Genomic DNA, 22,226 nt, shown 5'->3' on the forward strand with positions numbered 1-22,226 from the left:
CCAAGGTCTTCAAATCACAGGAAATAGAAACTGAGAGGTTGGCATTTGCTTGTGTGGACCCCACCTCTGAAGGTGTCCTCCCTGCTTGGCCTGATGAGGTCTGGTGCCCCACCGAGCTGTATAGAGATGTACACGGAGTGCCTGCATCCAGCCACCCAGCTGAGTTTTAACAGGGCGCCTCTATTAATTATCTAAGCGCTGGCACTGCTTCTCTGGACCCACAGCCAAATAAAGCCACCCCAGTTGCTTGGCCATAAGCTCTTAAAGGTTAAAACAAAACTGCATCTCAGTGGATGCAGCATTTGGCTCTTATCTAAGAGTTTTAACGTCATTTTGCAGTTAATAATTAGCTCTGCCTTGGTCCTTACAAAGGGTGCCACCCAAACAAAAGCAGGCATTAAGTGTGTTTGCTACACTTGCCACCGGTATAAATAGGCAAAGGGATGATTAATGGATGAGGGTTAGAATTAAACACAACAGTGAACAAAGACAAAGGCCCACAGCTCGGCTGTCCGTGAACCAAGACAAGCTGCATCCAGAGGGAGGCTGCAGAGAAGGACACACACAGAAATCTGTTGAATGGACAGGTTCTGAAGACTTCATTTACCCTTGCGTTATGACAGCCATAGTGTGAATAAATTCACATGTGGACGCGTTAAGAGGCCAGGGTCAGCCAAGACAGAAACACGCTTCGTTGGGGGGAGTCATCGGTGAGGTAGAGGGGGCAGATTTCCGTGTGGGTGACCAAGGGACACAGAGAATGCCCAATGCACTAAACATCACCCTTTAGGCCCCCTTTGTGAGTTGACGTTCTAAAGAGCTGTTTGGATGTCACACAAAGCAGATGAGGAATACAAACGTCCCAGCTGAAGCCGTCTGACAAGGCCTGCCCAGGCCTCACAAGGGCCACGCTATAGGTTGGGCCGGGACTGAGGACTGGATGAGAAAGCTCTACTCAAAGGCATCTGTTCTAAAGGGTAGAGAGTTGGGAGGCTGGCTCTCAGCTGTGATTTGCAGGCTCAGGAGAAACGGCTGCTGGTTGCCAGCCTTTTCACACCTTCTCGTCCAGTTAGTTCCTCCAAGGATGCAGCAGTAGCCCCATGCATTTGGCCAGTTTGATTTTGATGAGCTGGCGGGGAGGAGCAACTGGCCAAACCCTAGGGAGTCCTGGTTGGCTTTCTGGGGCACATCTCCACCTCTTTTTCTAACCATTCTTCTCCCTCTGAGGGCTTTCCCACATCAAGCAGGTGCCCATTCCCACAGGCCCGGTTTCCAACCAGGTGTCTGATGGGAAAGGATCTGATAAATTAATCTCTGTGAAAGATTTAGGTGATAATCATTTTAAAGGTTCTCCCCACCTCCTCTAGGGATATTTGCATTTTAATAGAGGACTAACAGACCCAAAGGCCTGTAAGAACTGTAACAATGAAATAGTAATTGTGGAATTTTAGGCTCTGAGGCAGCCCAGAAGAGAGATGTTTATGGGCTTGATGAACTTCCTGGTCTCCCCATAGTCACTCGAGTCCACACACCACACAGACCTCTGCAAAAATTTGTAGGCTTTGATTTCACCCCTTCTCTGTCTACGTCACTCAAGTGTTGGAAAGATCACGAGAAAATGGATGTCAAAGTTTTAAAGATCAACACCTGAATCAACGTGATAGCTATAATTTACTGAAGGCTGAAAAATTAGATGAGAACATATCCTTAGAACATAACACCCTCACTGAACAGATGAAGAAATAGAAACACTGAAAAATGGTGTCTTCATCTGAGTCACTCAGTGAATCACTAACAGAGCCAGAATTAGGCGCTGAGTCTCTTGCTCCAAGGCCCAGACTTTTTCTATTGCATTCTAAGAATGGCGCTTCTTTTGTCCTCAGAGCATATCCTAATCACATCTTGACTGCTAAATTGCAAATGGTCCTTTTTAAAAATATGTAGCTTTAAAGTGAACTACCGTTCAAAGGAAATGAACAGCAGTACTAGAAAAGTCACCTAAGTATTCAGGGAAATTCAAATCGAAACATAATTCAAATCACTGAATTATGGTCTACACTGTAGTGAGGTTTTCTCCCATCAGGAAAAAGGTTCAAGACAACCAAGGTGAAACGCAGCCCCACAAACTGGCCTGTTCTTACAGGTCCTATCAAGCTTGCTCAGTTGGAGAAGGGCAAAGCGCAGTTTTCTAGTTGAGCTCGCCCTGGGTAACTGGCTCTGGATACCATGCAGTACACGGAGCCAGGCCTGTGCAGGGCTCGCTGGGGGACGTACAAAGGTCCAGAGGTGCCTCTTGAACAATTTTAGGTGTTCCCCATGTGCCAGCATGTGGCGCAGGCTGTGCCTGCTCCAATTCCAAGGCTCCAAGGAGCCGGGCTCTTCTTTCCACAGTCCCAGACAACTCCAACTCACCTACACAGCCCTCTCAGATTGGCCCGTTCTCATGAGCTTTCATACTGATTGACACACTCAGTACTGCGGCCACTACAACTCTCAGTCTGAAACGCTAGGATGATCATCTCTATTTTCTCCTCAAACAGCAGAAAGGGAGAATTTCAAGTGGTATCAGAGAACCTGGAGGGCAGAGTCCCAAGAAGGCTGTGGTTCAGTGGGGAGTGGTGGGGACCGCAACCTGTGAAGGAGAAGTACTAGCCCTTATGAGCCCCCTACCCACCGCCAGCATTTGAGATTAGCTGAGATTTTAACAGAAGAACGCTTGTTCTCTCACCTCGAAAGTCAACCTCTAACACGCATGAGCTTGAACTGGAAAGGGAGGACAAGAGCGAAAACCAAGGCATGAGCATTAGTAACGCTACGTAGGCCTCTGACTTAAGAACGCAGAGCCAGCTATTGGCAGGGCCTCCCCCGCTGGCCCCCATGAGCCGGCATGCGGTGAGGGTAGCAGCCTCTCCATAGACACGCCCACGCGCGCCTGCTTCGCAGACTAGGGCGCGTGGATTCGCTCAAGCTTCTACAGCTGTGCAGGCTTCGCGGCAGCAGCAGCGGCTCGTTCCCACCGCCCTCCCTCATACACCACCTCTTCATCTGCCAGCAGAAGCGCTTCTCACCCAGGGGCAACACTCCCATCAAGACTCCCAGGGCTGGCGGCATCCCACCCTGTCTGCCTGGTCCCACTGCCAGTCTGTGCGGTGGAGGGGCAGCTGGGTCCGGACCCTCAGCCTTCCCTAGGACTTCTACACAAGCGAAGAAGCTCTGGAAATTTCCTTCCCCGAAGTACCTGGCAAAACCTCCACCCTGCTTCAGAGTGAGGCTTTCAGGGTTCAGTTCTGCAAGCCAGCCCAAGCAGAAAACCTCGTTCAAATGTGCCTTTCCACGCCCCTCCCCCACCCCCACTCCCCAGTACCGGTTTTGGACGAGTCTCAGTTTCCTGTTTTCTAAACCTGGTAGTCAAGAGGAGGGAGCGGCAGACAGAGTTCTTACTCCAGGAGGTTTTCCCTTCTAGTATCTGCTTGCCTAAGAACAGGCTACGTTTTTCTAAGCCCCCGCAGCGCACCTTGCAGAAACGAGGCGGCGAGGCCCACGTGGACGCCGCGGCTTCTCGCACCACCAAGGCCTCTGCCCCGACAAGCTACATGATAGGGCGAAGCTGAACTTTTCTCCTGTTCGTCCGCCATTGTTTCCCGAATCACCGTATGCGTCAGGAAAACCTTGGGGACGCCTCTCCTTCGCACGTGCTTTTTCTCTGGGCTCTTAAATCACGCACAGTCTACCGCCCGTACATAAAACGTGACTTACCTGAGCGCCGCCGCCTCTCACGCTCCCGGGACGCCGTCAGGCGCGCTCTCCTCTCTCGCTCAGCCCTGACCAGGTGCCCTCTGAAGGCTGGGGAAGTACTTCCGGAGCGGCGGCGTGGTGGGCGGAGCATGCAGCGCCCGCACGTGTCTTTTCACCCAGGTGGCCCCAGGCTTCCCTTCTAAGACTCTTAAAAGGCTCGTTGGCCTGCTCCCAACCTTAACACCCCCCCACCCCAGGTGTATGATGTTCAGGGCTCTCGGTAAGCCTGGAGGAGTTCATGAACTGTGGCTCCGTTCCAAACGGAGCAACGAGGAGGGAGGTGGTCACAATCAGCCTATTGTGCCGGGCAGTGAGCTCAACACCTAATACCCATCATCTCATTTGGTCCTTCAACAGCCCTGCGGGCGGGTTCCATCACTCTTCCCATTTCACCAGGTATGCCCAGGAGACTAGTAACCCTCTCCCTCAGGTTGGGGTACAGAGGTCAAAAAAGTGGAACTGAGCACTAGCACCCAAGTCTATTCAATTCCAAAGCCCATAAACCATTTATACCAATGATTCTGCAACAGTTACAGTTGATTTTAAACAAAACATTGGATAGAAGTAGTGTCAATGATGGGATGTTTCTCTTTCAAGAGTTAAAATTTGTTCTGTCATAGAAACAAAAACTGATTATGAAATATTGAGACAATTTTGAAAATAGAATTTACACAACAAAATAGGTTGAAAGTGCAGCAATGCTTCCATTGTTCAAAGCATCTTTTAGATTACTATATACATACCATCAATACCTGTTTACAGGAAAATTAGTCCCACAAAATTATAGCCACACCTTGTATTTTTGGTTAAGACTTAATTGGTTACTTAGGCTGAAATGTTAAAGGGATTAAAATCAAGGTGGGACAAGACAAAAGCTTGTTTCAAGTGTGTTGAAAGTGTAACTTGTGAACTGAGAAAGTATAATTAGTGTCTGTTATAGAAGCAGTGGGGAACATATTAGTTCTGCCCTCTCCCATGATTAGTGGTTGAGTCTCAAATGAGCTTCTAAAAGCTAACATGTTAGAGTCAGAAAACTTACTACGAACAGCAGTTCTGGAAAAATCACCTGAGTATTCAGGGAATTCAAATCAAGCCACTAGGGGATTTTACACCCACTTAATTGTTAGAAGACAAGAAGTCTGATAACAGAAAGTGCTGGAGAAGGGGAGTATCCACAGATTCTCTCCTATCTTTGCTGGTGGGAATGCAAAACTGAAACAGCTGGGGAGAAAACAATTTGGAATTTTCCAGCAGTTGAAGGTATGCTTATCCAAAGATACAGCAATCTGTTTCAAGAGAAACTCTAGTGCATATGTACCAGGCTATACATGTAGCACTGGCCAAAAAAAATACAATAATTCTGGAAACAACGTAGCAGTCTGAATCTAGAAAATAACCTATTATAGTTCAATATGATGGAATATTATAAAGCATTAAACATGAACAAACTACAGCTACAAGTATCAACCTAAGAGAAGCTTTATAACATAATGTTGAATTGAAAAAGCAACTCTTAGGAAAAAAAATCCTGTGTGACATCTTTTTTTTAATGAAAATGTAAAATAGCCAATAGTAAGCAATCTTTATTTAGGTATATAAAGTGTGTGTGCTAAAAACCTCTTTTAAATTAAAGGGCATATTATATACAAAATTTAAGATAATGATTCTCTTGAAGAAGACCATGTAGAAAAGCGTTATCTATTCTCTAGCTCTTAGGTTGATTCATTCTTGCATTATTAAAAGTATGCAAATACACACATATAGTCAAAAAGGCCATGAATGGACTAATTGATGATAGTGTAGCACAAACCAAGAGTTAAGATTAATTCAATTCCATGCACCACCACCCTCCAAAAAAATCTACATTACGAGAAAGCCAACTCCTTAAGCAGAAAAAGATGTCTCTCGGTATTGACGTTTAAGTCAAAAATTTCCATCAGTCTGGGATGACAGAGAAACCATGGACAGAGACAAGGTGAAAAGTTGAGGTAACCATTTCTCCTGAAACTTGCCCAACCGGGGAAGCACTATGACTCAAGAGTAAAATCTAGGTAAGAGGACAACACTCAAGTGCATTGGTAATTCAAATAACCTGTTGCAGTGGAAGTTAAGGCATGCAGAGGCACTGAAGCTCCAGGCAAAGCAAAAGGTTTAAATGAGACAGAGAAGAACCAGGGAGACAGGCACACTGAAGTCAAGTTGGTGGCTAAAAGTGAAAATCAAAGGGGCAAATAAAACCCTGTAGTTTGCAAGCCTTCCAAGGCCTCCCACACTGGGGCTGAGACAGAAGAACTCACAAACTGGATAGAGGTCCATCCCCAGAGAAATTTGTGACAAGACTATAATCTCTAATCTGGGTCTCTTTTCTAACTTAATAAGGTCTCATTAATTTGAACAAAACTAATTTGGAATAGCTGGAATAATCAGGCTGGAATGAACTGATCTTTCAACTATGAAAATAGTACTTACTCAACAAGTTAATAGCATGAGACACATCAGGTAGGGAATACTTAACCTATTTAGGAGAACAAAGTTGACGTGCATATCTACATTCATTTGTTCTATAACAATCAGTATGTTAATGATCTTCAACTAGTCATTAAAAGAGGTCCTCAACCTGGGGCCACTAGTTGGTATTACTAGGTGTATTTCAAAGTATTATAACTGTGCTCTGAACATAATATTTTTTCGTAAGTCAGTGCTGTCAACTGGGTAGATTGGCTCAGATTGGAATGGATCTTAAACCCAATCTTGGAATTCATGAAAAGAATCCTCTCTTTTCTGAAAGATGACCTAAACAGAATTTAAAAATTGACTTCAGTCACCCCACTTTCCAAACAGTATTTGAACTGGAGCGAACCTTCATCCCCAGAGAGGTAATGTCTCTCTTCAACACTCATGCAGAGGGACTTAAAAGCCTCTGACTGTTCTCCAGGATGCGATGTGGTCTAGGGAACTGCTAACCTATGTCTTCATCTCAGTGACATTAGCAGGACGGTGCCTACACTCAGTTGACATAGTAGTCAGGTCTCATTGGGTTCCCCAGTTGTGCCTACTCCTCTTTACTGAGATAAACACTTTCACAGCTCAAATAAATTAAAAAAGAATCAAGTCAAGTTCCCCATCAGTATCAAGTTTTGGAAGTACAGATACAGAAAATGAACCACATGAACCAGTAAAATTCTTTAAAAAGTAGAAGAGGAGGGGTCAGAGAGGGGATACACAATGTTTATATAAAAACTAGATACACCACATCATCACACATTATCAGCACAAGTAGGTTGGAACATATTGCATTGGAGATGACTGACAAGTTTCTATCAATGGATGTAAGAATATGGCTACCAAATCAAAAAATCAGATTATGCAGAATATTTAAATCCATTTATGTGCATAAGCACATATATGTGTGTGAAGAGGAAGGTGGTAAATTAAACAGGGGTTTATGTGAAAAATTAAGTTAAATACTAGATAAAAATATGCAAAACCATTTTTAAACTAAATATGATTTCGTTGAAACATTAATATGATAAATGAGATAGGTCTTGCAAGGTCATTTGATTCATCTTCTAAGAACATCATTCAAGATTTTTCTTTTTAAATTTTCAAATAGCTCTGTTACTGTAGAGCTGGCAAAAGAAATTTTTTTTTCCCAGACATTTTAGCACATGTAAACTAGAGTGAGTAATTAATTGCTCTGAAGTCTAATGTTCTCTTTCTTTGAAATGGTTCAGGAAATAAGGAACAGAGCTTTTTTCTAATTTGGCAGCAAAAGGATACTGCATGTTTATCTCTGCTTGATTTTTGGAGGTGCAGATGAACACACCAAACTAAAGGGCACTGGAAAGATAAGTTTCCATGACATTCACAGTAACTCTTTTATATTGCTGACTGGCTATTCTATATGTAGTATTCAGAGGCAAATATAAAAAAAAAATGATGTAAAGCCAAAATTATTTCCTTGATAACACTTGTTTTAAACACCTCACCACTAAATAGCTTAAAGTCTCCAAAGTGAATGCATAAGCCATATAAAAGCCACGAGCATACTTACATAAATTCTTAAGATTAAAGTAATAACTTCTAGAAAAAGGTGGGAGAAAACACACTACAATAAATCTATCTGTAATGGTATTTGGGCTCTACCAACTGCTTTCATTGGTCTCCAGTGGCTTACATATAAAACAATACATTTGATGTATGATTTCAATTCCTTATGGAAAACTGTTCTATCTACAAGCAGCCTGTCAAAGAGAATGCCAAAAAAACTCTTTCTGCGTCCCAATATGAGGCAGGACTTTAAGATATAACTTAAGGTCACAATTTGTTCTTGCTCGGTCAGGTTTAAGACTATAATTGAGGAATGCCTGACCTGGGGGAGGCAAGAGAAGGGGGGGCAGTTTTATTTATAGTGGAATAGAAATAGGCAAGGTGTCAGAGCCTGAAGTTAAATGGTATTGTTTTGCAGAGAGAGTGGCTCTACAGAATGGGCAGAATGCAAAAGGTGGCTCTCTGGAAGTTGCCCGGATCCTGTCCCCTACTTCCCAACTCAGGGCATATGGCAGCTGTCAGCTTTAGAAAACCACCCTTGGACCCAGGAATCTCTTTTCCTGTTATTGAGGGGCACACTGGGGGAGAGGAGAGAATAGTTGCTGCAGGATGAAAACAAATGCCATTCTAATTGGTCTGTAAATTGCAGCCTTTCATCATTAGAACACTGCTCTGCATTTCAGCCATCATTTTTTAATCCCAAATTAAAGTTGTCCAGGTTTAAACAAGGAATTATAAAGTGAAAAATGTCTACAGTTGCAGGAGGGCAATATACAACTCTCCTGGGCTATTCTTCTTGAAATTACAATCTTCCCAACACATTCCCCTAATTTAATTCTCACTACTCCTCAGTTCTTCCTCCTGCTCCCAACTTTAGAATCACCATTCCCAGGGATGTCTGCCAAGGTCTTTTTATGATCAAATCACTTAAAGGGATACTCAACCTCATTGGGAGCCCAGCATATCCCCTCCCGCTGCCCCAAGTTAACGTTTAGTTCTTAATGCTACAGGGACTGAGTTTGTTTTTCAAAATGGTAGTTTTAAAATAAATGAATTTGCTGTTATTGTTGTTATTATGGGCTTCCGTCATCATTGAGCACATCTTTGTATCATTTGCCCAAGGCATAAACTCCATTTCAGAGAAAGGGCTCAGCTAGAGCACATTTCATCACTTCCCCTGACTCCCAGGAGAATCTTTCTTGTTTTTAATCCTCTTAAGCCAAGTAGCTACCAACATCACTGGAAACTTTGACCAAGTCAATAGCATTCCGTCAGCAAATTCCATCTACCTTAGATTCCTCCCCTAGGCCCTTGCCTTCTATTCTAACCTGTATGAACAATGGAAAAGCACCATTTGCCTCATCTTGCTGAATAATTAGGGGCTTTCATTAAGTAAGTACTCATCAAGTGAGATCAATTATTCAACATTATTTACAGCCAAGGAATAAAGAGATACCCTCCTTTGCTGAACTGCTTATAGCTAGAGACAGGAGTGGCTGATATGAAACCAGCGTCCAAGCATATTACAGTAACTTGAAGGGGTTTAGCTTAAAGAGCAGTCAACATAGGATGGAAATGTGCAAGAGGGTTGGGATTTGAACAGGAAACGTAAAGGACCAGTAGTAATTAACTCATCAGAGCAGCAGAGAATGGACCTTCCAAAGTGGGTGCAACAGCATAACCAAAGGCGTGGAGCTACAAATGGTTCAGTATAAGTTGGTCTCAGAAAGCAAAATGAAACATAAAAAGGGATTGGCTGTGCAGGATGCTAGGCAGGCATCGCTGAGCTCAGCTCTTTGGTTTTGCCTCCTGGATCTTCTCTAAATTTCACGACCTTGGAGAGCCAGGTCACAACACTGTCTCTGGGTGGGAGCCTGACATGTATGATCTGTGCTAAACCTCACGGAATGGCTGCCTTGGGCTCCTGATACACCTGGTTACCTTCAGCCTGGTACCTTATATGGTTAGCCATGTGGTTTCAAAAAACAAATATTGACTATACTTGATAACAACTCTCCAAAATACAGAGAGAGAGAGAAAAATTTAAGGATGCAAATGTTTATTTATGTAAAATGGAAGATAGAATGAATATTCTTACCTTTAAGCTTTCTGTATTTTTATATTTCTCATACAAGATACTATCACATACAGTCAATTTTTTGCTGCTTTGTTATTTTTTTAAACTCTGTAAAACAGTCACCTGTTTGTAAAGAAAAGTTTCTGGAAAAGAAGACACAGAAGTTCCCTCCTTACTAACTCAACATTCAATCGTTTGCGTGTACTAAACATTTGTCCACTCAAGACGCTGAATGTCCCTCCTATGTCAGTATTTGAACTAGATAATTCAAATATTGAGCCAGTTTTAACAAATTTCCAGTATAAGGTTTTCATGGGGATTTTTTTTCCCCAAGTGAAAATGTATCACAAGAAAATAAACTCCCAGCTCAAGACACTGACTTCTTCAGAAACAGAATTAGCAGGGGGATTCTTCTCCCCAAGGTACCATTTATAGAGACTCCTTATACATGGCCAAACTCAGAGATTCACTTGATGCATTTTTCTAAAGGAAATTATTTTTATAAGTTTCTGATCCCTCTGTAATTAGTTCATTGACTTTATAAACTGAAAATTAGTCTTCTAGTAGAAATGTAAACTTCACATTAAAAAAAAATGCCTTTTTCCCCTCAAGGAAGTTTAAAGTCTCATTCACTCATAAATTTAACAAATATTTATCAAGTAGTTAATATGCACTCTTAGATGAGACACGACAGGGTTCCCTCTTCCAGACAGAAATCTAAGCTTTAAACTCATGAGATGAAGCACATAAGGTGAAAATTCTCACATAAACGTTATGGGTTGAATTGTACCCCCTAAAAAAGATGTTGAGGTCCTAATGCCCTAGTGCCTATAAACATGATCTTGTTTGGAAATAGGGCCTTTGCAGGTGATCAAGTCAAGATGAGGTCATTAGGGTGGGTCTGAATCCAATACGCCCTCATGAAAATGGGAAACTTGGATACAGAGATAGATACTCATAAAGCGGAAGTATTGTGAAGACACGGGAGAAGGCCAACTGCCTGCCAAGGACCACCAGAAGCTACCAGAAGCTAGGAGAGACTGGTGAAACAGGCTCTCCTTCACAGCTCTCAGAAGAAACCAGCCCTACCAACACCCTGATTTTGAACTCAGCCTCTAGAACAGTGAGACTACAATTTCTGGTGTTCAAGTCACCCAGCCTGTGGGACTCTGTGACAGCAGCCCACGAAACTAATACAGATAGCTTTCAAAACTCTTATGATTAACACCAAACAGGGGACCGTCTACCAAGGTAGAAGTCTTGAAGTGGTATCAAAAGTACAAATAAATACAAAACCTCAAAAAAAAAAAAACCCTCAGTTATGGTGGGGGATGAAGCTACCACCTAAACCTAAAGTATAATCCGCCTCAAAGGGGCCACAGGTGTTTCTCCATTTGGTGGTGTCACTTGATTGTTCATGCATCTGTACTGAGTTGAGTGTGCCTGTCCTTGATTCCAGGATTTTAAAGCTACTCTTTGCTTATAATTTCAGGGTTAGAGATAGCCTATAAAAACCTCCTCTCACCCAAGGCAGAGGCCCCATTGGTTAGAGGCCTTGAGGTGTGTGGTCCACCGTCACTGGAGTACTTGTGGGCATCATGGGCCCTTGAGTGTCCACCTTTGTCCCCTAGTCCAAAGGGGTCCCTCTGTGTAGGTAATTCATGGTCAACCAAGGTCTCATGAAAACACTGGATGTCAGGCTGATCATCTACCTATATTGTTACCTCAACTGCCAACCCCTGAATGTAGCTGGAGATAACTCTTCATCCAATGGTATCAACAAAAATCTATAAAAGGGTTCAAAATACTGCTTTATAACTTTAAAGGGCCACTAAATTATTCTCCTGGATATGGCGTCCTTTGGTCTTGAGCTTTTTTTTCTCCATTTCATCATTCTCTTATGTTTCATCACCTCCTTTCTGACATGAAACTCCCTCATAGCTCTATCTCCTGCTTTTAGAGTTCAGTCCGTAAGTATGTTCGTTATTCATTCTTATTTATCACTTAACAATTTAATAAGTGGTGTATCAAATTTTATTGGGGGAAAATCATATAAAGTTGAAATTCTCTACCCGAATGCCTCTCTACCCCACCCCGCCCCGCCCCCTAGGACCAATTACCAAGGAATCTGTTGTGCCTGTCACTCAAGTTATGTAACTAGGTCACTTGACTTGATATTTGTCAGTACCTTCCCCTCCAAAGAAAAAAAAATCAATAAATGGGATGCTTTTGATAGAGAGTGAATTAATAGTGATCAGCCCATAACAGAATTACTATTTTCAGCAGTTATTGCCCAGAAATGATTGTTAGGTCATCACCTGGGTTTGTGACTATTATACTCCAGGAGAGAGAGAAGACGGGCACAGACAGAAAGACTTCTGTGAGCTGATACTTCTTGCTGACCTCTTAGCATGGGGCTGAGTCCTAAGAGCAAGGCCACAGGTGAGTTAGTACCATCCTCAACCTTTTGTCGCCATCTGAGTAAAAATATTTGGGCCTCACTTCAGCCTTGGGAATAAGTTTAAAAAACAAACAAAGAACCATGAATTTCACTGTCCAGTCTCACCATGACCAGATGTGCCAATTTCCCCAAAGCCAGCTGATACCTAGGAGTTTCCCCTGACATTCTCTCAGAAGCTGGATCCACCAGACGTGATTCATCTCTGTCAGGGATGGTTACAAACCCTGCCTCCTGAGTGGCTGATTAAAGCCAAGGGTCAGCCGCAGCCATGACTACCATGCTCCTCAACCCCCCTGAAATGGTGCTGTGATTAAAACAGCACACAGTTCCCTGATTCCCAGGCCCTGCTGGAGGGGACAGTCAAAGAGTTTTGGCAAAACCAGAGCCTGTGGCAAGGGCAGAGCTGGCCTGAGCAGATGGCCCAGAGCCCTCAGCGATGGTCCTCCACATCTCAGCTGGTCCCAGTTGGCACCCATTAGATTTGCCGGACGTGCCTCCCTCGTCTCCCGTTCTCATCTCCCCCTTCCCATCCCCAGCTTTGGCGTGAGGCTGTCCTATCTTTTGTTCTGGCAGAGATAAGATGGATAAATGATGAGTGGTTGACAAAGTGTACTCCAGTGCCGCAGGCAGCTCATCAGTCATTTTCCACATGTCTACAGATAATTGATGCAAACCCTGCAGGCAAAGCTCCATCAGGTGAGAGGAGGGAAGAATTAAATCTGCTGTCAGGAGCCAAGCAGCTGATCTGTATTTAACATTCTTTTTCATTTAGCACTTGTGTGTTTTAAGTGGAGTTTGCGGGCTCCTCCTTGCCCTCCACCCTTGGGAGAGTGGCTGGGGGTTTGCTGACCCTATCACCACCCAGGGCCCTGAACCCCTTAGTCTGCTGGGCAAGTCTCCGGGGAAGCAAAGCAGACAGGACCACCCAGGACGGCCTGGGAGGCGCAGGGAAACTTTCTTTCTGCCTAAGTGAAGCTTAACATCAAAGGCTCGCCTGTCAGGCGATTATCTGTCAACAGGATCTGGTTGGCAGGGTGCTCCTTGTACACAAGGAAGAAACCACTTACTGCTTTCTTTACTTAAAGACAAAAAAAAAAAAACAGTAAAAATAATCCAACCCCATATTTCCTTTATGAAATGAGATTGAGTAACACTTCCAGCACGGAGTTGAAGAGGTTTTGGTTTCCTTATTTCCCTTGCCTCAACCAAACAATTCCAAGGTTAAGTCAACCTTAGAAGGTTCCTGTCAGCTGGTGAAATCCAAGAGTCTTGATGAATGGTCAAGACTCCCTACATTTCCCTCTCCTACTTGACTCCAACTCACGGTTCTATCACCAACCTCCAACACTCACACCCATGTGCTGGCCCCCCCTCTCCATATACACACAACCTTCCCACTCTGCAGAAATCTTTGCTCTCGGTGATGAGGGCATCCTGGTGAGTAGACAATTACCACATGTACCACATTCACCAGTTTTCAAAAGAATGGTAGTATAATCCGTAAGACTCAACTTCAAAGTGACCCTGAACATCACCTTGCAGTGTCTTAGGGTCACTTGTATAAAAACAATGCTGTGAAAAAAAAAAATGCTCTGCTTGATTAGAATAACAGATGAACCAAATTTTATTGGATTTCACTTTTTACAAGGAAATAGCTGGTATCTAAGAAGACTAAGTCCCAATAGCTAGGTGCCTGTCACCAAATTTGTCACTATACCTTCTCAGGCTGAAATCAGACATTGCTTAAAGCAGAGGTCTGTTCTGCCTTGGCTTCCTGCTCCCAGGGCTCAAAGGTCCCTCTCCCTCCTTAGGAGAGGCCCAGAAGTGTAAACAACACAGCACCTTAGTTCCAGAATCACAGACTTCCCCTAAAGCAGCTCCCTACTCCAATTCTTTTTCATGTTTGTAAATCAAACCTTGGGCCCTTCTCAACCAATCTCATAAATGGAGCACTTATGAAGTGAGATGCAGTGCTCTGATCACGCTGAAGGTTATATTCAAATTTGTATCTTTTTTCCCTTTTTTTAAATTGAAATATAGTTGATTTACAATGTTGTATTAGTTTCTGGTGTACAGCATTGATTCAATTGTATGTATGTATGTGTATACACACACATAAACGCACACACACAGATATTCTTTTTCATTACAGCTTACTACAAGCCAATGAACATAGTGCTCTGTACTATACAGTAGGACCTTGTTGTTTATCTATTTCTGTACATAGTAGTTTGCATCAGCCAATCCCAAACTCCCAATTTATCTCTCCTTCCCCATTCCCCCCTGGTAACCATAAGTTCGTTTTCTATGTCTACTGAGTCTCTTTCTGTTTTGTAAATAAGTTGGCTTGTGTCATTTTTTTTTTTTAGATTCCACATATAAGCGGTGTCATACAATATTTGTCTTCCTCTGATTGACAATGAAATAATGCCACCTGCAGCAACATGGATGGACCTACAGATTACCATGCTAAGTGAAGTCAGATAAATTTGTATTTTGAACTAGAGATATAACTAGATTCTAGATATTTCTGAATATTAAAGAAAAATTAAAATATTCTAGATATTTTTAAATGCTTATATTTTAAATGTAAAAATCGGAGTGGAGATACAACTAGATTCTACTCATTATAAAATCTAGAACACTAAGCGTCATCAGCCACACGTTCATCCCCTTAATCTTTCAACAATGTTTACTATGCTACTTTGTAACATGTGCTAGGCACAGTGGCTGAGGCTGAAAGTATAGCTGTTTATCCTACAAACTCTTGGTAGCTGACAAGTTCAAGAAAATACTATGATATAAAGTGTCAAGTACCCTGTCAACAGACAATTCAAAAAGAGTGTGCATGGCTAATAAACACATTTTTGAAATGCTCAGCCTCACTCGAAATTAGAGCAATGCAACATGAATTAAAATGAGTTTCTTTTTTTCTTTATTTCCTAAACCTATCAAAATAACAAAGGACTAGAAAAATAAAAATAACACCTAGGATTATAGACAGTATCGGGGAAACAGACGGGCACTGATAGACACTAGAGAATAAATGGATTCATATTGCCTAAGAGGCAACTTGGAATCAAAAGCCTTAAATATTTCTAAGAACTTTTCCTAAAGGGACAGAGGTATAAAAAAAATTAAACATCAAAATATCCATTGAAACTATCCTGATACCCAACAGCACAAAAGATAAATGATCTGTGCATGATGGGAGATAAGGAGCTACAGAACTCAGGGGTGATGAATTTGGCTGAGGGGAATTAGGGAAAGATTCACGATGGGGAAGTGGCTTAATGCAAGTCCTGAAAAATGAATAGGCTTGTGGCATGCTGGTCCGGAGGACACACTGGAAAGTGGGTGGGTGGGGAAGGAAAGGGCAGAGAGAGAGAGGACAGCAGGGAGCATCTATGACAAAGGAGAGGTCCGACGTGGCGGAAGCACAGAGACTGCGAGGAGGGTGGTGGATAATGAAGCTCTCTGGCCCCAGTGAGCTGTGCCAGGTTTTGCTGGGCCATGAGCTGGCTTTTTGGGCTGGCAAACGGGCAGCCCTTGCTGCCTTTCTATGTGACAGAAGACCTGATCAAAGCTGGGCCATGGGAAGGTCACTCCATTTGTGTTGTGTGTGAGACTAGGCCGGGTGGCACAGCAGGCAGCCCGACAGGCTGGGGTGTCACGATGGTTGTGCGAACCATCCAGGGAGACACAGTACCCCCAACTAGCACCCAAGGGGAAACCTGGTCTGGCTTAGTTTCGCTCAACAGCAGTTTCTGATCAGAGGATCAGGGAGGAAAGCCTACTTACCAAAACCCAGGCTAACAAATGATCAGTCTCTATTTACAACTTATCAGAACCTGCTACCAACCCCCAATTAAAATTTCAAGATCTATGGAATTCTAGGACATTTTAAATACACGGAATTACTCAGAGTAACAGAGGTGAATTTTTGCTCTAACATCCTGCCCAATTGGGGTCAGTTAGTAATAACTCGGGGGCCTAGAAACATGCCATAATTTATGAATAATTATGGCTAAATGTGTTTTTAAAAAGTATTCTGGATGAGTCTAAATGGCATTGGGTGTGAACATGATTACCCCCACTGTGAACCCTGTGTATTTTTATATTTACTAATTTACAATAGTTCTGAGAAATGTCCTAAAGATTTGAGCTGTATCAGTAACTGGTGTTCAGATACACTGATGATAATAGTTCACATTTATCAAGCGCTCACTATATACCAGGCACCATTCAAAGGACAGATAGTTACTCGTTTATTCCTCACAATAACCTTATAAGGTAGGGACTATTATTACCCCATTTTACATACGAAGAAACGGAAATCAGGGAGGTTAAGTAATTTCCCCAGGGTAATAAAGCTAGTTAATGATAGCGCCAGGAACTGAAGCCAGGTAATGTGGTCAAGATCTCTTACTATTAACTTCTACTTTAGATGACTTCCTGCTAAAATACTTCTTAGATCATTTGCCAGCATGGTAGTGATGGGTGTGTGTGTGTGCGCGCGCGCGCGTGGGTGTGTACAGGGATGAGTGCTGGGGGTGGGTGACAAAAGGACATGAAATGGTGAGAAGCAGGACCACGGGGCACTGCACTGGGAGGATGCTCACCTTTGGAGAAGGAACATCAACCAACAAGCCTGGTTTCATGACAGGACCTGAGGCTACAAGAGAATGGAGTTCCGGAGAGTTCTTGGAGCCCACCCTTAGCCACCCAGCATAGTGGGGTGCACATCCCCCAGCAGGAGAGGGGTGGAGCTGAGCAGCCCTGCATAAGATCCCTCTAACATAAGAGTCTATTCTAGGAGACAAATGTTAAACCTCCCAACCATTTTGCAGCGGGAGCTAGAAATAATATTCTGCCCACTGGAAATGGTGATTTGGGAAGCAACCTGAATAGAAGCAGGGGAGAAAAGTTTGGCACTGGGACTGAGAAGGTAAGAGTCCTAGCAGTCCGAGCAGTGAGCCTCCCAGGGTGGAGGACCATCAGTGGCCAAGCTGGAAGCTCGAGCAAAGTAAAGGGAGGTCAGCCCAGAGACGAGTGACAGTCATGAGAGCACCACTGGCCCAGATCAGAGTTCATTGGTGAAGTGGGTGGCATTGGCACCACTGCTACTGATTAAATGGCAGACTGGAATAATCCCCAACAGAGTGACCCTCCTTAGGGGATACCTGGAGGTGTTAAAAAAGGAAAGAACCACAAAAGGGGAGAAGCTGAGAACCACCCATACTTTAAAAACTACATTAAGTTACTTATCGCTCTTCTACTTGCAAAAGAGAGTTTATTTTACTTGGAGTATATGAGTCTCCAATTGGATTCCACTGGGTATCCCTCACAGGTTTCAGAATACAGTAGATGCTCCTTGGAACAGAGACAGGAGGTCCTCCCACCAGCTAATTCCTACTGCATGGAACATGTCCTGCCCGATGGTTACACTTCTTTAATGGGCGCCTCCCTAACAGGTCCTGGGCGAGACAAAGGGGAATCACACCCACAAAACAAAGGCCTGGGCTTGTACACAGGGCATGCTACTGGCAGGGACTGCTCCAACACCACTCTTGAGTCTTTGGGCACCTTCATAGACGGTAGAACCTCAGGGGTGAATTTCACTGCACTTTTTTTCTCATCAGGGAGCAGAAACATCAATCTTGTCCATGCAGATAGCTAAGGAAATGGCTTGACTGAGCTTATGCAGCACCTGGCCATGCAGCTACCATTTCCCACACATTCTTTGAGTCAAAGGCAAAGTTTGCTTTTAATTTCTGCAACACGGAGCTCTCTGTTGACAAGCGAGCTGCCTGGGCTGACGTCAGGGGCCAGATCCCTGAGCCGGCTCACAGCCACTTCCAACTTTCTTGATCTGGCAAGTGCTGACAGACTGGCCACCTCCCCTTCCTCATTGTTCCCACCCACACCAGTAACCCAGTGTGCTCCATCTGTGTTGCCCTGGAGGCTGTGGAATGCCAGCGGGGTGTGCTTATGGCAGGAACACGGGGTGGGAGGGCAGACATTGGAGCTGTCCCTGGAACAGGAAACCCTTATGGAATCCCTTATTTTACTCCATATACAACCTCTATGAAGTTGTGTCCAGTTACCAACTATATGTATGCATATGTATAACTGAAGCATTTTGCTGTACACATGAAACCAACAGTGTAAACTGACTACACTTCAATAAAAAATAACATTTTTTTAAAAAAAGGAAAAAAGCTGACAAATTGTTGAATTAATCCATTTTCATGACCAAGTTTCTGCTTTCTCCTTCCAACACAACTACCAGCCTTCAATTTTATAGGCAAGTATTAGAGCAGGAACACTTTATGTGCTTTGGTCCAAGCCAGTATTTGGTTATCTAGTTAAAGCAAGGCTGGTTGAAATGCTACACCTGTATTTAAGCATTTTATTTTAATTTAAATCATGCAAATTAAACTAATTTGCTGATCTTTGGATATAGGCTTAGACCTTTTCTTCTGCATATGGGTCTGTTTACTAGAGTTCAGTGTGGACTATTTTGTACATACCATTCTCATCATATAGATTCCAAAATGCCCTGTTTTCTTTAAAGGAGAAATAGAACTTTAAAACTCTTGCAAGGCAATCTGACTACAGACTCTTTCTAGAATTTCATGATTTTTTTCCTTCCAAAGCTTCTTCAGCTTTCTTGTCCACACTTAACGTATTGTATTTTTAAAAAATAACGGAACCTCATTGAGTCTTCCTCAAATATTCACCTTAGCCTTTATGGAAAAAAAAAATCTCTGCACTCTCATGTGTCATTGGTTTCATAACATTTAATTAAACTGCATTATTATAATGTAAACATAACTAACCTAAGCAGGTTTGGGAACAGATTTAGCTGACTCATGGTAAATACACAGTTCACCTGGTGGGACCAGAAGTGCCTGGGTACATGAGGAGAGAGCTTGCCAGCTCTGTGTACGCAGAGGGACCGTGCATCCGCCAGCATGTTCCATGGAGGGATGGCAGGTGTTGGCACTGACACCGCTCGGTGAAATGCAAATTGGTTAAGTAGAACGCGTCTGCTGTGTGTGTATGCACGCATGTAAGTCTATGTGTGTGTGTGTATGTATATGTATACACATACACATTTTTTGAGATGGGATTTAGTTTTAGAGAATGTACTTAGTGAACTCATTAAGACTGTTTAGCAAATATCAACATGAAAAAACAGATGACCTTATTTCTACCAGCCACAAGCCACAATGGTTAGGCAGGTACCCAGAACCCTGATGTCCTCCTCAACAAATGTCAGTGCCCAGAATGGCTGCATAGCCAGCAACTTCTTGGCATTTCCTAGGTGAGCAAACAACTTTGTATCCACACAGTTGGCTGTGTGAACAAGTGGACTGAAAAGTCAGAGTCCTCTCCCCAGGCTCAATTTCAGGGAAACATTCTGCCAGGTATCTGGTCTGAGGAGTCTCCTACCTTCGGCACAATCTGCTTACGGTGGGTTCTGGCTGGCAGTGGTATCAGGAAGAATGCTGAGAACCTTTTGCCCGAGATCGTTCTTTCCTTGTTCCATGCAGGGAGCCTTTCATAACTATAGCTCTCTTGTGTTTTGTTTTGTTTTGTTTTTTACATGCAACTCCACATCTCTGCCCACAGCTAAATGGCTCATGAAAACCTGAACTAAAAGCAACCTCTCCAACAGGCTGGTCAGCACCCTATGAGATCGCCAGCACAAGAGCAACAAAAAGAGCCATGTGCACCACGAGTCGCAAAGACAATAGTATGGGGGCAGAAGAGGAGAGAAACAAAGGAGCCGAGAAACAGAAGCTAGGATGAGAGACGCAGAGGGAGCAAGGCCATGAACAAGGGCACAACACTCGGCAGGTGGAGGGGGGATGACAGACCCACTGCAGACTCTTTGGTCTTTTGTATTTTTTTGTGTGCTATATTCCTCTTTCTACCTAAAAGAGCCTTACCAGCAGTTCCATAATCCCTGCAGCCACAGAGCATTGAACAAAGAATGCTCTCAAGAAGAAAAAAAAAAATCAGAGGTTGATGCATACAGAATACATACAGATTATCTGTAATTGTGAGTAAAAACAAAAAAGTCAAAATTATGGCAGGAGATTGGTATTCAATCAGAATGGGAAGGAGAGAGAGGGCAGACCCAACTGGATCAGTGGTGAACGGAAAAGCCAGCTCCATCACAAATAAGCTCAGCGTTCCTGAGGTCAAACAAGCCAGAGAGCTGGCTTTTCTCATGAAGCTCCACATTGGGGGCCATTCACGGATTCGTTAGACAGGAGAGCCCTTCTCTCAGTCAACCTGTATGAGTAGGGTTTGAATGGAGAAGCCAGGGGAAGGTCTTAACTCTCCTCTACTGTGTTCCATAGCTGTCTGAGATTGCAGGGAAAGGGACATGGCTTCTCAAAGTAGGGTCTCTGTTACTCTCTCCTCTTTCCTTAAGCCCTCGACGAAGAAGTTGGGACATACAGCCAGGACTGTGTGTTGATTCACTGAGCAGTGGTAAGGGACAAAATTACCTACAGGAGCGGAACACACAACACACGCTGGGTTCATGTCCTGTGAGGGGACAGGTTTGTCACAGAAACATGGTCTGTAGGGCTGCTCCATTGTGAGCTGGCTGGCGTGAGGCTCTGACCTTCCAGCTGGTTGTGGTCATGATGTGGGACGTGGTCACCAGAAACCCAGACCATCACTCCCAGCTGTTACACCCTCCCCTCAATGGCGGGGAGGCCTATATTTGTTGGAAACCTTCCTCCCCCACCCCCCATCTTCATTTCACCTTAGTTTCCTGCCTTGGCAGACTGTAGGCAGTTTTACCCTGGGTACCCACTCTGTCATTGATGCATGCTGAATATTTTTTGTTAAAGAATCTTTCATCATTTCAAGTGTGATACCATGAGAAAAAAGATATTCAGGATCTATTTAGTACATATAACTTCCAAATATACATTTTTTAAACATAGCAAACTGTCCTCATAACCAATATTTCATGAGGGTGTAGCTGGATGGAAAAGAACTTCATTACGTAAGTGTTGTGGTTGTTAAAAAGAGGAGCCTCTGAAGAATGAAAATTCTCCACACTCCCTACAGCCAGACCTAGGAAGATACTGGCCTCTCTTTGCTTCCCTCTGCCCTGACCCATGCTACCCTCCTGCAAAGAGAAATAAAGGAAGAAAGAAAAAAATGTGTTAACAGGAGTAAGTTAAGTGCAATTTGTTGGCTATGATTTCTACTGCAGTAGAAATACTGCAGTAGAAAATCAGTTAAGCGTTTACAGAGGAGCAAAATAAGAGAAATAAATACTATCTTATTTGCCTTCTTCAAAGGCCAAAAAAAAAAAAAGAAAATTTAGATCCTTTGAAACAGAAAAATAATCTAGATTCTAATCCCCTTTGAGTTTCAGCTTCTTAAAATTTCTGATTAGATAGCTACTTCCTAGAAATATCTCCTTAGAGAAGTAGAAAGATCACAAGTAATAATGGTCATGCCTCTAATTTTTCCACTGAACACATGGCCCCAGATCCCTCCTTTTATGATGAAAATGATGGGGACTAGGCACTTCCCAGTTGCCGTTCGTGACCTTCCCACCAAGTAATTCTCCACTGATGCTGGGTGAGATTGCTGAAGGAGTGGGGCAGCAGAGCACAGATGCTCACTTCCCAGGTGGTGAAACTGAGGCCCCCAAAGTGAGTGGTTCTTAGAGATAATGGAGAGCCATCAATTCCTGATAAGAATTTAAACTAGGTTTAGGTCTAGGTTTGCTGGCGCTAAGGACAGTGACCCAACTTCCATTTATCCTGTGGCCAAAGGGCCTAGATTTAGGACTCCCACAGG

General features: G+C 43.4%; 1 protein-coding gene and 1 long non-coding RNA gene across 9 annotated transcripts in view; one reads left to right on the plus strand and one right to left on the minus strand.

The window, feature by feature from the left end:
• LRMDA (leucine rich melanocyte differentiation associated) overlaps positions 1-22,226 on the minus strand; it is a 1,104,406-nt gene that overhangs the window by 460,333 nt on the left and 621,847 nt on the right. The window lies entirely within an intron of this gene.
• On the plus strand, positions 4,132-20,415 carry LOC140699304 (uncharacterized). 3 transcript variants are annotated; one of them, XR_012077353.1, is made up of 5 exons: positions 4,132-4,191; positions 12,267-12,364; positions 12,957-13,079; positions 14,753-14,861; positions 20,022-20,415. It is a non-coding gene; the product is annotated as an uncharacterized lncRNA (long non-coding RNA). The 3 variants fall into 3 exon arrangements; XR_012077355.1 differs by having other exon boundaries at positions 14,753-14,856; XR_012077354.1 differs by lacking the exon at positions 12,957-13,079.

Source organism: Vicugna pacos, chromosome 11 (genome assembly GCF_048564905.1).
Source record: "Vicugna pacos chromosome 11, VicPac4, whole genome shotgun sequence".
Taxonomy (NCBI): domain Eukaryota; kingdom Metazoa; phylum Chordata; class Mammalia; order Artiodactyla; family Camelidae; genus Vicugna; species Vicugna pacos.